The sequence below is a fragment of the Macaca thibetana genome, chromosome 7, assembly GCF_024542745.1.
Source record: "Macaca thibetana thibetana isolate TM-01 chromosome 7, ASM2454274v1, whole genome shotgun sequence".
Taxonomy (NCBI): domain Eukaryota; kingdom Metazoa; phylum Chordata; class Mammalia; order Primates; family Cercopithecidae; genus Macaca; species Macaca thibetana.
This window is the reverse complement of record NC_065584.1, coordinates 131,615,882-131,632,102: the sequence shown is the minus strand read 5'-3', so window position 1 is coordinate 131,632,102 and position 16,221 is coordinate 131,615,882. Positions and strand designations below refer to the sequence as shown.

The 16,221-nt window shown below is 37.2% G+C and overlaps 1 protein-coding gene across 2 annotated transcripts in view; it reads right to left on the bottom strand.

Annotated features, from left to right (window-relative positions):
- SEMA6D (semaphorin 6D) overlaps positions 1-16,221 on the bottom strand; it is a 583,866-nt gene that overhangs the window by 513,091 nt on the left and 54,554 nt on the right. For both annotated transcript variants that reach the window (XM_050797148.1, XM_050797161.1), the window contains exon 2: positions 13,054-13,154. The gene's annotated coding sequence lies outside the window, so the exon portion shown is untranslated. The remainder of the gene's footprint in view (positions 1-13,053; positions 13,155-16,221) is intronic.

Below are 16,221 nucleotides of genomic sequence, written 5' to 3'. Positions count from 1 at the left end.
CCAAGAACCTGATGGTACATCTCTACTGAGTGCTACCAAACATTTAAAGAACTAATGCCAATTCTTCTTAAGCTTTTCCAAAGAGATCAAGAAGGGGGAGTACTTCAAAACTCATTCCACAAGGCCAGCATTACACTGGTACCAAAACTACACAAGGACACACACACACAACCACAGGCCAATATCCCTGATGAACACAGACATAAAAATCTTCAACAAAATACTAGCAAATCAAATCCAACAGCACATTAAAAAGATTATTCACCATAGCCAAGCTGGATTCATCCCAAGGATGCAAGGGTGATTCAAAATGGGCAAATCAGCAAACATGATACATTAACAGAAACAAAGCAAAAACCATATGATCACTTCAACAGATGCAGAGAAAGCATTCAATAAAATTCAACATCTTTCACGATAAAAACACTCAACAAATTAGGTATAGAAGGAACATACCTCAACACAATAAAGGTCACATATGACAAACACACAACTAATAACATACTGCACAGGCAAAAGCTAAAAGTTTTTCCTTTAAGATCTAGAACAAGATGAGGATGTCCTCTCTTACCGCTTTCATTCAACAAGTACCAGCCAGAGCAATTAGGCAAGAGAAAGAAATAAACGGCATCCAAATGGGAAAGGAGAAAGTAAAATTGTTCCTGTTTTCAAACAACACAATCATACACATATATAATCTCAAAGACTTCACCAAAAACTATTACAACTAATAAATGAATTCAAAAAATACACAAATCAGTAGCATTACTAAACACCAATAATGAAATAGACCAAAAAGAAATAAAAGTAATTCCAAAAGCTACCAAAAAAATAAATACCTAGCAATCAATTTAACCATGAAGGTGAAAGATCTCTACAAGGAAGACTATTAAACACTGAAGGAAGAAATTGAAGAGGACACAAGGAAATAGAGAGATATTCAATGTTCAAGGTCTGAAAGAATTAATATCACTAAAATGTCTGTACTATCGAAAGTGATGTACAGATCGAACGCAATTGCTGTCAAAGTATCAATGACATTCTTTACAGATATGGAAAAAACACTCCTAAAATTCGTATGGAAGCGCAAAAGACCTTGGATAGCCAAAGCAATCTTGAACAAAAGAAAAAAGCTGTAAGAATCATATTACTTGACTTCAGAATATACTAGAAAACAACAGCAACCCAAACAGCATAGTACTGGCATAAAAAATCAGACACACAGACCAACGGGATAGAATAGAGAACTCAGAAACAAATCCACGCCGAATCGTTTCTGACAAAGGTGCCAAGAACATACATTGGGGAAAGACAGTCTTTTCAATAATTGGTGCTGGGAAACTGGATATCCACATGCAGAAGAAGGAAACTAGACCCTTATTTCTCACCTTATACAAAAATCAACACAAAATCAATTACATATTTAAATGCAAGACTTGAAACTATAAAACTACTGAAAGAAAACACTTGGGAAATGCTTCATGACATTTCCTTGGGTGAGTATTGTTTTGGATAGGACCACAAAAGCACAGGTAACAAAAGCAAAAATAGACAAATGGGATTACATCAAAACCAAAAAGCTTCTGCATAGCAAAGAAAAAAATAAACAGAGCAAAGAGACAACCTACAAAATGGGAGAAAATATTTGCAAACTATGCATCTAACAGGGTTTAACATGCAGCACGTATAAGGACCTCAAAAAGCTCAGTAGCAAAAAACTCAATAATGTTTATCTAAAAATATATCTAAATAAAATATATATAAATAAATAAAAATATATCTAAATAAAAATAATGTAATCTAAAAATGGTCAAAACATCAGGATATTCCCCAAAGAAGACACACAAATGGCTAACAAGTATATGACAAAATTCTCAACATCACTGATCATTAGGTAAGTACAAATCAAAACAGTGAAATATCACCTCAACCCAGTTAGAATGGGTATTATCATAAAGTCAGGGAATAATGGATGCTGGTGAGGATGTGGAGAAAGAGGAATCCTTGACTGTTGGTGTGGGAGTGTAGATTAGTACAGCCATTATGGAAAACAGTATGGAAATTCCTAAAAAACAATTAAAAATAGACCTACTATATAACCCAATAATTCTACTACTACATATATATCCACAGGATTTGAAATCAGTGTGTCAAAAAGATACCTGCATTCCCATGTTTACTGCAGCCCTATTCATAACAGCCAAGAGATGAAATCAACAAGTATCCATGAATGAATGAATGGATAAAGGGAATGTGGCATATATACAGAATGGGACACTATTCGGCTATAAAAAGGTGTGAAATCCTGTCATTTGTGATAACATGGATAAACCCAGAGGACATAATGTTAAGTGAAGTAAGTCAGATGCAGAAAGACCAAAATCATATGATCTCACACACATGTGGAATCTAGGAAAGTCGATCTTAGGGAACTAGAGAGTAGGGTGGTGGTTACTAAAGGCTGCTGAGGGGTGGAGAGAGGGGAGTAAACGAGGTAAGTCAATGGATACAAAGTAATAGTTAGATGAGTAAGTTCTAATGTTTTACTACATAGTAGGGTGAGTATAGTTCATAGCAGTGTGTTGTATATTTTAGGATAGTTAGAAAAGTAAATCATGAAAGTTATCACCACAAAGAGATGATATAGGTCTGAGGTGATGGACATGCTAACTTCCCTGATTTGCTTACTGTACAACGTCCACATGTATTGAAACATCATACTATGCAGCATAAACATATACAATTATTATGTCAATTATAAACAAAATTAAAATTAAAATGAAGAAATCCCAACACTCAATACTTTTTTTAAAAATCCAATTAGAAAGTGAACAAAATACATGAACAGAGACTCACTGAAGAGGATACACAAATGGAAAATATTAATACACACATGAACAGAAGTTCAATATCTTTAATATAATCAGGGAAGTACAAATTTAAACCAAAATAAAATATAACTACATACCTATCGGAATAGCTATAATAACAAATATAGAAGAAAATAAGTAGACATTGCTGAGCTATATTTTATAAGTAGAGTTGTTGCTATTTTCTTTGTATTTATTTGGATGACTTGAACTTTTATAAAGTGTTATTTAAAAGATCATAGTCATTAATTTGAAAATAAAAATAAAGAACAAAATAAGCAATAATTCTACTATACTAACCAAGTCAGAGATCTTGAGTCTCTTATACGTGATTTAGGATGGAAATTGGAAATGGTAGCACATCCAGAAGAGAACAGCCAATATGACATGTTTGAGGAAACCTAAATTAAAGTATTTGGGAACAAGGATCACATCATCTTTAAATTATTTAAGGGCTTTCATATAGAAGTTAGAGTAGATATCATACGCCATGCTCTAGAAACAAGAGTCATGAGTAGAACTTACATGGTGACAGATTTCCTGATGACAAATCTGCCTCACAAAGGGTAAGTTCAAGCAGAGGCAGGAAAACCTTTATGTTAGGAATATTGTAGAAAGGATGCCTACAATTCAGAAGGAGGCTAGAATTGTGAACTGAACTGCTACAGTCTATCTTACTAGAAATCTGCTTTTCATAAAGGAAAGGCTTCTGACTACTTTTATCTGCAATTTTTCTTGTATTGGGGATTTCTGGCACCTTGTGACCTATCCCTTTGTATCCGGTACCTCTGGGAGCTGCTCTCTCAAAGACAGATTTTAGGTAGCTTTGATCTGATGCTTCAAGATGGAAAATAAAAAGCAAATGTGAAGCAAGGTGCCAAAACCTCTTAATGCATTAATTATTTAAAATCTTATCTTTCCACATTATAAATCAAATAAAGGATTCGCTGCATGTCATCCTTCCACCTTTTTGAAAGTGTAACTGGAAAATTCCTAAGGCAAAAACATAGCAACTATTCATGCTAGAGTTTCCACAACTGTGTCAAATAGCACTTGGCATGTGACAGAAGATAGCCCCATGCAGTGACCTTCGTCCCCTCTGGTCCTCAGCTCTCAATCTGGGGTGGTTCATTCCACTTTCTACAGCAGACCTTTCAGTCACAGCAGAAACCGTTTACTCCTTTCACTTCTTAAAGACAACGTTCAGTTAAACTGAGGGCTAGTGATAGCAACTGATATTTAAAGGAGCTGTCACTCATTTTATACAATTTCCAAAATGTTTGAAAAATTATGTAAAGAAAGTTTATAAACAAATACACATAATGGAGCCATTCCTCTACAATAGTATTCAAAAGTGTTTTCTTTCAGGATTTGCTAAAGGTTGTTTTTCTCTCTCTCTCTCTTTTAATGCTCTATGTCTAGACATCCCAGAGAGAGTTAGGTTGGTCCATGGTTATCCAGTGTGTCATGTCTTGTTCTGTGCTACTTCTGTGCCTTGTATCCACTTCCATTAACAGATATATCATAGTGGATGTTCCTTTAGTTATAAAATACAGACAATCATTCCTGTGTCTCAGGATTATTGTGAACATTAGAAAACCTGCCAGTAAAAATCTGACAGAATGATCAGTTTTATTTTGTAGAAAAGATCCTTGTAGACCACAAGCTCCTCTAGAGCAGGATCCATGACCTGGTCACTTGCAATGAATATGAATCTGTTTCATAACTCTGAGGTACATGAAATACCATCTTATTTTGTGTTTTAAATTCAAATCAAATCTTCTTCCAAATCCTCACTAGGTGCCTGCCGTCTGAGACTCTCACTGGCCCAGAATTGTTTGATAATCCCAAGATATTAGACTGTCTGGAAATGTGGGAAGTGGTCTCTGTTTTTACTCATTTGAGCTTGTAGCTGAGAGGCTTAATTTATTAACTAAATTCAAATAGTCCTAGAAAAGGCAAGAACCCTTCTGCTCACAGAATCTTTTTCCCTATGCTTCCTTTTGCTAAGGACCTTTATTCACCATGTTTCTCAAGATTAGCCACCATCTATTCTATGCTGCCTCTTCCGACATCCTTTCTCTGGTTCCTTCACCTTCTGGGAAATAGATTCAGCACATTTAGGCTCCTAGTCCACAGCCTACCCCTGTGCTTCCTTGAATCACAAGTATTTGAACCTTTTCTTAGAACATAAGAAAGCCTAGAACCCAGGACACTCCCATCTCCCTTAACTTCTTGGAGCATGGGGGGTGGGTAGAGAGTAGGGGGGTAGTTGATGAGGAACCCACAGAAAAGTAAAACCATGATTTTGTTTTCAGGTTATTCCACCATTCATTTTTGTATCCCCAGGACCTAACACAGAGACCTGCAGACACTAGGCACTCATGAATATTTAATAAGAGTACAAATGAACTATAAGTAATACAGGTGAACTGTCATGAGGCATGCCAACTATAAGGTCCTAGATCACAGCTAGTCCACTGGTTTTGTTTGTTTGTTTGTTTCTTTGTTTTTGAGACAGAGTCTCACTCTGTCACGCAGGCTGGAGTGCAGTGGTGTGATCTTAGCTCACTGCAACCTCCGCCTCCTGGGCTCAAGCGATTCTCCTGCCTCAGCCACCCTAGTAGCTGGGATTACAGGCATGTACCATCATGCCCGGCTAATTTTTGTATTTTTAGTAGAGATGAGGTTTCATCATGTTGACCAGGTTGGTCTTGAACCCCTGACCTCAGGTGATCCACCCGCCTCAGCCTCCTAAAATGCTAGGATTACAGGCATGAGCCACCGCACCCGGCCTAGTCCGCTTATTTAACTGAAGTTTCAGAACTTGGTAATTGTTATTAAGCATCCATGCGATAAAGCTGCTCAACTTTGGTAATAACACTGAGGTTCCCCAGTTCTAAAAGCCAAAGTAAGCCAAAATTCTCCAAGAGAAGTGACAGGATGCCCAGAATTTGGAGGCTACTGTTATCTCTTACTCAACTCTGTAATTATTAGGGAGTCAGACACATGAATGGTTGTCATGTCTGACATTCTACATTGTAAATCAATGGAATAATATAATACAACTCTTAAGTATCTGAGAGCTAAGTCTTCCAAAAAACTGCAGAAGACTCCCATTGTCATTAAAATTTTAATCATTTAGAATTCATATCTCTAGAATATATTAGGTATACCTCTGTTGTCTTAGGCAAATCACAGCAAACAGAATTTAACCATTCTGTGTAATTTAATGTAATCATTACAAATATTTATTATTCCAGCACATATAAACAGTGGTGCCTTCTGGGCACTTTGGGGTAAACTGGGCTTTCTATAGGACAGGGAATGACCGCAAATGCTGGGATTTCCTAATCCCACAGGCATCTGTCTTTCATTGCTTTTGAGGGTTTTCTTCATAAATGTTTTTCTCATTTGTTTCCTGATAATGAGATACACTGCGTTTTTGGATAATAGCTATTGTCTTTCCTGTAGAGTTTTTAATTTTTTTGCTTCTAAGTTGATAAAGCTTAGAATATGGGGAACTGAGCATCTTTTTTGATTTAAGAATAAATAAGAATGAATTGTCTCTGATTCTCATTGGGCTGATATTTTGACAACTATTTTTGGGTTCTACTGGGTTTATGGCTATGTTTAAGTAATGATGCTTCAGCTGGCTGACTACCATGTATTTACAAGGTACTGTGAATTTTTTGGAGCAATGTCATTACTGTGAACCACTTGCTTCTCATATTAACTCTGTCATTATTTTATGTATCTTATAGATTTGAACCTGAGGTGAGGAGGTCCACATCCCCATAGTCAATGGAGGGGACTAAAAATCCTTCCCTTGCCTATGACCCTCAAGTCTGACACAGTTCCCAGCTCATTACACTCTGCAAACATTCTGGGTTATTAAAAACTAGTTGACCCCACAAGGTCTGATAATCTCACAAATGGTAAAGTGACTGATGGCATTTTTTGAGTTAGACTATTTCTTCTCATATATTTAGAATCAAATATGACACACATGTACACAGACTAGAAGGTTGGGAACTAGAAGAAATTAAGCACTGTCAAATGAGACAAAGAAAAAAAAACAGTATTTATGGATTTATAGAAGATACATAGATAGATAGATAGATAGATAGATAGATAGATAGATAGATAAAAAAGCAAATAGGAGTATGTTTATCAGTGATGACTATTATAGTTCCACTGTCAGCTGAAGTGAATATTAAATATAATTCCTAAGTAATTCATGTAAAATCATATTTTCTTAAACTTTATGATACTCTGTGGGCTTCTATACATTTTTATGAGCATGACTGCCATTTAATGGATGACAATTGTTTTTGTTTTTTTTTTTACTTTTGCTATATAGGAGAAACAATATATGCAAAATTCATATTTTCATTCCAGCATTTTTTGCTTTATTTTTCTAGATTGTCAGAACGTTTTCTCCCTTCTTACAACCCAAACCCTAATCACGCTTCAGGATTCAGCTGAATTTAAATAACCCACATGAAATACCTTCCATGATTCCCACAGAACTTTCTCGTCTCCCTTTTCTCCTCATTCCTCCAATACCTCAGGCCTCACTCTCTTATTAGTCGTTTCAGGTCTAACAGCCCTTGACCTAGTTAGATGATACATTTCTCAGACTAAAGACTGGATCTTGTATTTCTAGTGTAGTTTTTCTATTTGCAGTTAGCAAAGGTCTAGTTATATAATATGTGGTCAAGTAACAACTGAATAAATATGAAAGTCAATAGATTGATAACATTAAAATTAACTAAGTTAAACCTATTTGTACATTTTAGAGATGAGAAATAGATGTCAGATTGCCTCTGTGCTGGCTATTCTTCATTTGGCCACCTCCACACACTCAGACCTCTTTTCTCCCTCTCTGTCCTGCTATGTGCCTTGTAAGGAAATCCACTCACAAGGAGACTGCCATAGTAGGCAGAAAAACAGCCCCCAAAAGATGTCCATGCCCTGATTCTCAGAATGGCAAAAGCGACTTTGCAAATGTGATTAGAGTTAAGAACATTGAGTTAGAGAGATTATTCTAGATTATCTGGGTGAACCCAAGGTACTTACATGAAATCTTAAAAGTAGAGAACGTCTCCCAGCTGTGGTCAGAGAAAGAGACGTAATGATGGGAGAAGGGTCAGAAGACTCAACTCTATTCCATTACTGGCTACAAAGATGGAGGAAGGGACCATGTGTCAAGGAATGTAAGTAGTTTCCAGAAGCTGGAAAAGCAAGGAAATGGATTCTTCTCTGGAATCATCAGAAAGGAATGCAACCCTGTTGGACACCTTGGCTATCACTATGTTGAATTTCTAGTTTACAAACATATAAGATACTTCCCTGATCCATCCCTCCTTCCTTCGGCCCCGTACCGTAGGCTGTACTTGTGTCCCTCATGGTTTAGCTCCCACTGGCTGAATCTTCCTCTTTCATGCATCCAGCCCCAACTAGGCTCTAATAACCCTATGTTTTCTCTCTTCACCCCTTCACTCTTAGAGACACCCATGGCTAATTGCTTGTTTCTGGAAGCATCTCTATCCCTTGATTATTCACTTAATGCAGGCAACACCTCTGGTGGTAGTCACTCACTATATATCTTTTATTTTAACAGTCTCGGGTAAATTTGTTCTCTGCTAGGACCCAGAATAGGGCAGCCTTGTTTATTTAAAGTATTTTGAAAGGTTGCTAAAATTAGTTCATGTATACTTGAGAGAGGAGCATATAGCCGAAAGACAGGGGAAAGGTCGTGAGAAACAATCTGACCCCCGAAAGAAGCTTCAGAGTCTTATGACTTTTCCATTCCCACGAAGCATGTTTATGATTTTTTTTAATTCTGTGATGTCCCTGTGTCCTTATCCTCTCCACTCACACCATTCCACTACTGCTATCTGTACACAAATATTTTTTTTCTTGATGGATATTTACTCTCTGTGTTTGCAATTTCTTATGCTGAGAATCCTCTCTCACCTTTTTGTATTTAATGTTCAGGATACAAACAGATCTCTGAAAACAAGAGGATCAAAATTTCAGAATAAGCATGACAAAGATCACCAATTTGTCCACACCAAACTATATTCCATGTTTAACATGCAGAAAATTGGCAGGTTCATGAAAGAGACTGTGAATAATAAAATGGACACATAACAGCAGAACACCTTCCTTACTAGTACAGATGCTCTAGATCATACTGTGCTGCAGCCAGAAGCTGACACTCACAAACAACTATATTCTGGCCCCATCTGAGAGTTCGGACTTGCTTCTCAAACAACACCTACTTCTTCCTCACTGTGCCCATAGATCAGAGAACACAAGAATGGATGGTGTTGAGGGACCATCTCTTCCAGTGCCTTCACTTCATAACTGAGGACAGTAAAGCCCATCAGTGTGGCTACTATTAAAAAGGCTACGGAGAAAAGGGAACACTTATACGCTGTTGGAGGGAAGGTACATTAGCTCAGCCACTGTAGAAAGCAGCTTGGAGATTTCTCAAAGAACTTAAGACATAACTACCATTTGTCCCAGAAACGCAATTTTTGAGTATATACCAAAAGAAAAATAAATTACTCCACAAAAAGACACATGCACTTGTATATTCATTGCAGCACTATACACATTCACAAAAACATGGAATTAACCTAGGTGCCCATCCATATCAGATTGGATAAAGAAAATGTGGTATGTATATACCACGGAATACCACACAGCCATTGAAAAAAACAAAATCATGTCCTTTGCAGCAACATGGATAGAGCTGGAGGCTATTATCCTAAGCGAATTATTGCAGAAACAGAAAACCAAATTTTGCACGTTCTCTTTTATAAGTGGGAGCTAAACTTTGGGTACTCATGGACATAAAGATGGCAACAACAGATACCGGAACTACTGACAGGGTCAGGTTTCTTGGGCATTTAAACATGACACCATCACTTAACTGTACAAACCTGGACAAGTAAGTTTACTTCTCTGTGCCTAAGTTTTCACACATCTGTATAATGAAAGTAATAGTACTATTTATCACAACATTGTTCTGAGGATTAAATGAGATCATATCTGTAAGGTGCTTTATAACATGTGCTTATAATCAAGAAATCGATTGAGGATATTAGAATGAAAACTAAGCTTATACATTTTGATGCATGATTAATCCTTAGCAACCCTGAAGAAAAGATACTCTTCTTTGCAGATGATGAAACAGAGACTCAGAGAGTTTAATTAATTTGGCCTAAGTCACAAAGTTCTCGCTCAATGGAAAAGATTCAAATCCAGATCTACCTGATTCTAAAGTCCATGCCACTCATACTCATCCATGCTGTGACCTTTTTATTCTGAGCACGAAGTTCCTCAGCTCTTCTTATGGCCCTTCCCAATGTTCAGTCCGTGCCCCCAAGGTTCATTTTCCTTAGGTTACTGTTGACTCTTCTCTCTCCTTCATTTAAATATGCTATCTAAACTAGCACAACCACATACTCTCCAACCTTTTCTCTGCCTTATTTTTATTTATACCACTTATCACTACCTGATTATCATATTATATATTTAGTTTATTTTCCACCTTCCCCACTGAGATTGTAAACTCCACGCAAGGACTGTTGTCAAATTTTGTCCATGGCTATATCCATAGCATGTAGAATGCAGCCTAGAACATGGTAGGTGCTCAACAATCATTTTCATGAAAAATAAATGAATGAGCGGATGAATGAAATTCTGTCCTTCTACAAGTACTGGGCAAGTGCACTCAACAAGAACACTCAACATATCTATTGCTTTCTTTTCCCGAGAAAGCACCATTTGCTAGAGCTTAAAACTCACACACCAGAGATCTCTGCTTTATTATGCTCTGCCATTTAAAATCATTTTCCATATCAAGGCATTGTACACAGAGCAGTAAAAGCACTTTCTGCCACTTTTTCTTATTTCCTGGTGTGTCTTAAATCCTAATTATTATTGTCGGTTTTATATCGAACAAAACAATACTGACTTGAATTTGCCTAATGAAAACTTCCATTTCTTCCTACCACATAACTATTCAAGTTAAAATCAATACTCCCCTAAGGGCTGGGTCCCGATAAAATCATTACAAGGCATTTTTTTTTTTCAATTTCTGCATGGTATTATGAAAAACAAAGTCAAATTGCCCCAATTCTTGCCTCCTGGGCTCTTAAAATTTAACACAGATAATGATGATGTAAGAAGTTATATTGGTACACAAATAACCATTTCATGGGTTGATGCTATGAGATGCAAGGAGATTTTGAGAGTGAAGTCTAGGTATGCAACAATGGACTTTCCTAGTCTAGGTTTTACTGTTTGCTATTTCTTCTACTTTGAATCCTCTTCCACCTTTTGTACTCAAATTGTATTTCTCACTGGTTGGCTTCTCAAATTCCAAACCCACTCAGGTTTGGAGATTCCAATTTCTCAGGCAGCCCACAAAGCAATAGTGCTCAGTAGAGCTTTGTGAATGTACATAAGTGGTTGTGTGTATTTTCAAGATGCTGAACATACACATGGTGAAGTTTCAAGAATGTAATATAGAGCTAGTACATCCTCAAACAAACTGTGATCCACAGCTGTTTAATAACAGGGGTTAACCTCAGTTCTCTAAGAAATGTTTACATAGTAGGTATACATCTCTACTATGCACAGCATATTCACCTAGTTGTACTAAAATATAATGTATTCTCCTGTCAATGATAGTCACTTCTATTGTTTAAAATTTCCAGATTTTGTATAATGATCAGGGGTTGCTTTTATAATTGGAAATAATATTATTTAAAAAGAGATATATTTCCAATCCTGCATAGAGTTGACCATAATGATACCAATAACATTTTCTCCTTCAAACCCCTGAGAAAACTATCATTAGTTTGTAGTTTAACGCAATATCTGTTTTTTTGCAGATTTAACAAAACTTCCAGCCTGACCCCCAAGTTTTCATAAATATGCATATGCCCTATGGCTCCTTCTTCATCACATACCAACCCTAAGTCATCAGAATGAAGTTTTACTTGATTGAGCCTGACCCGGGTCTACAAAGTATTATGCAGAACACAAAGGAACAACTGGGAGGAAAATTCAGATTAAGCAGCTCAGCTTTGAGGATCCTGTGGCTGTTCTGCATTTAAAACCTTGGTAAAGCAGCTACTGGCAGTAATTTAAGATAATCAGGCAAAAATGGGTTGATATCTCAAAATAGCCAAGTGCATGTTTTTTAAAAAAAGTATTAAAAGTAATTGTGGTTTTTGCCATTAAAAGCCATTACTTTTAATGGCAAAAACCACAATTACTTTTGTACCAACTAATAGTAATCCCTTGTAAATATGAAGTACCTAATCTGAGATAGCCCCTGATTCAGGGCATTGTAATGGATTATCTGTTATAGTCAGAACACTGTAAAAAAGAAATTATCTTTATTCCATGTTAAAGGTGGGCTTCAAATTCCAGAGTCATCAAGGGACTTGTCCGAGACCACACAGTCCTAAATAACAAAACTGGAATTCACACCCCTGACTGCCTTACTCCAGACTCACGTTCCTTCCTTTACACAAAGCTGGTACAGACTGGGTAATCCTGACGCTGCCAGGAAACTCAAAGGACAAGGGCCAGAAATACAGGGAGGGAAATTCATGTGTTATACAGACTTTTCTATCCAACCTGCCCCTACATTCAGCTAGGTAAATTCTTTTAGATTCAGGAACCTACTGGGGAAATGTGTAATCAGGCAGAACTAGAAAGTCCACAGGAGCCAGACACATATTTGGCAAGCAGTGTTTTGTTTCACAGGTTGATTTTTAAGAAGTTCTTTTTTTCCATCATTTCCTTCTTCCCTCCCTCCGTGACTTCCTACCTCTTTTTCTCTTCTCTCTGCCTGTTAGTTTGACAACCTAAGTTAAGCTCCACTCTGGGTCATGTATGCATTATTTCTCCTCAATGTACTTGGCCTTAGAATGTATTTGAAACCAGAATGCATGGAAATCAGCTAGGGGAGAGAAAGGGGAAGAGGAGATGAAGAGAACAAACCCTACTGTGGCTCCAAGCAAACAAAATCAAGCTTCCAGAATTAAAAAAAACAAAAACGAAACAACAACAACGACAAAAATATGTCGCATTCTGTACCACATAGGTGGTGACCACTTACACACAGGCCTGAAAATGCGAACAGCTGTACCTTGCCTTCTTTTGATGTCAGTCGTTTCCTTTGTGAAATTCAGGGACAGACTCTGATTTCCAAGCCCCAAGTTTAACACTCTGTGGTTCTTACGGTGTCTCCTAGAGTTAAATGGAATATTGAATAGTAAGAGGGAAAATACACTTCAATAGAGTCATGTAACTCTAGAAAAATTTTGTAAATACACATTTTGGGTTACACATTGTTTTATTTAAGTCTAGATAACAGTGCCATTTGCATTCTAATCTTTCTAATCTCAGCTTGGTTCCTTCCTTGCTAGGAAATAGATGAAGCTCTCATTCTTTTTGGTGTTTTAATTTCCTCAGTGGTTAAGCAAGGATGACACATCTAACCTGCCTTTCAGAATGTCTGGATGGACACTATAGCAAAACCTTTTTAGAATGTTTTGGCTTAAAAGACTTCTCTCTGAACCATATATATGTTTTAATACACTATTTTCCCCAAACAGTCATCAGTAGGATTTACAAAGAAAATATATTCATACAATGGGGTTAATTTCTCTAGATCCTTGGATGATCTCAAACTGTTTGGCCTTGACTAATCAATGAATTTGAATTTTTGGCAAATAACAATCATTATGTACATGATTCAAATATTTGCCCCTTTCTGCATAGTCAAGGCAATCTAATTTTAACTAATTGTAAGAAAATAAATGTTAATATTCAACAGCATTAGAGTACTGTTTTGTTGCACTAAAATTCCTCTAGTGACATAAGATATCAAGATGCAAAAATTCCATGGAGATCCCAATGCATGATGTATAAAATCATATTGAGACTAAATGCTGAAGTTGGAAATGATCTTAAAAAGGAAATCTCATGAAAAGCCTTGATTTTATAGATGAAGAAAGGAGGAAAATAAAATTTCCTAAGCAACCAGAGGTACTGTACTAAGTGCTTTACTGCACCAGTGTATTCAGTCTTCATCATCGCTCCATTACAGTTCCTTCATTTTACCTAAAAATAACCTGAAAGCCAGGGAAGTAAAATAATTTACTCATCCTCAGTGATATGATTATGATTAAACTCCAGATTCTGTATCAGAGGTCCTCGTTCAGAGATCAAGCCAAAAACGTGTAAGTCTACTTGAGCCTCAATCCTATATTCAGTAGCAAAATGCCAGCAAGCTGACCAACACATTTTTCTTTTTGAGAGAAACAATTCATGGCAGAAAGCTGGTACATGGACAACCAGGGAATGGTAAGACCACTTGGGTGCCTCTCTTTTAGGATGACCAATTACTGTATGTATAGAACAGGCTTCTTCCAACTACTGAGATCCAAATTGATAATAATTATGTTATACAAATAAAAGCTCAAATTTATTGAATATTTATGATATATCAAGGACTTCTAAAATGTCATTTTATACCGTCACATAATTTTTAAAGATAATTACCACCCCATTTACAGAAGATGTAACTGAAGCTTAGTTGGGTAGACAACAACAACAATAATACAAATTACTTGTATAGAATTTACAATGAGACAGGAACTAAGTCCTTGATTACATATTACTCATATGTTACACATACAACTTCTGTAATCAGCACAACTACCCTATAAGGCAAGTATTAGTATTATACCCATCTACCATACGGGAAACTGATATACAGGGAGCTCTAGAATCGCACAATGCAACGGTAACAGAGCCAGCCAGGCTCTTATGCACTGCTCTACACTCACTATGATGGAGACAGCCAGTGGACACAGAAGGATTTGAACCTAAGACTTGGACTCCGAAGCCCATATTCTTTCCAGGTCTTCATGTTTCTCAACCCTGTCTGCTCTTTAGAATAATATGGGAAACATTTGGGAAGTAGGATTTCCATTAAAGCAGTTGTCCCCAACCTTTTTGGCACCAGGGACTGGTTTCATAGAAGACAATTTTTCCACAGACCATGAAAAAGTTGCGGGGTTGGGGGATGGTTTTGGAATTATTCAAGTGCATTACATTTACTGTGCACTTTATTTATATTTTCATAACATTGCAATATATAATGAAATAATTATAAACTCACCATAATGTAGAATAAGTGGGAGCTCTGAGCTTGTTTTCCTGCAACTAAATGGTCCCATCTGGGGGTGATGGGAGATGGTGACAGGTCATCAGGCATTAGATTCTCATAAGGAGCCCACAACCTTGATCCCTTGCATGTGCAGTTCACAATAGGGTCCATGCTCCTACAAGACTCTAATGTCACATCTTACCTGACAGGAGGCAGAGCTCAGGCAGTAATGCGGGCAATGGGGAGTGACTGTAAATACAGATGAATCTTCACTAGCTCCTTGACCTCTGCTTACCTTCTGCTATGTGGACACGTACCTGGTCTGTGGCCCAGTAACAGTCCATGGCCTGTGGCTTAAGGATCCCTATATTGAAGAATGTGATCATTTTCTCATGTATGCAAACTGAAGGAGGTTTCAGTTGAGTTGCATATTTATTCCTAAGTGTCAATGATTCCTAAAAGAGGAGAGGAGTACCTTCCCTGTTGCTTGAAATGGAATTTTTCATCTTGATTCTTCAGATGACTTGTCGGCCACTCTGAGGCAGGCTCTAGACCCATTTCCACTGGTCCCAGCCTAAGCATGGCTGCCAGCAAACTCAGGCCGGAAAATCTACATGGGTTCTGCAAAAATGCCTTTGTGACCTAGATTATTTTTTTGTCTAAATATCCCTTAACTTTTCACTTTGACAATCATGTATTGAAATTCAACTATGGGCAAAATACTGTGCCAGGCAGTCTTGGGAACACAGATTCCTTGGTCCCAAGGAAAGCACAATCTATTGGAGAAAATATAAATATTGGCAGCTAAATATAATTCCTATTATAGCACCAAGGAGCCCTTTTGGCTCTGCATCTAAGTTTAAGTTTCTGCTATCTGTGAGAAAGTTAGAATGGGTTCAGGTATACTCTAGGGGGGGCAGGGGGTCAAATCAAGGCACATGAAGGTGAAATATGGGGCCTTACAATGTGTTTCACTTTCATAAATGAGTTTGGGCAACTCTGTGTGCTTTTAGTGTACCCTGGAGGATTAGGTAGATCATTATTGTTGTTGTTGCTATTTTATTCTCCAATGACAAGTTTACAGCATCTTCTCTTCAGTGGTTTGTGTCCCTGAGAGCAAAATAAACTCAACATTTTCTT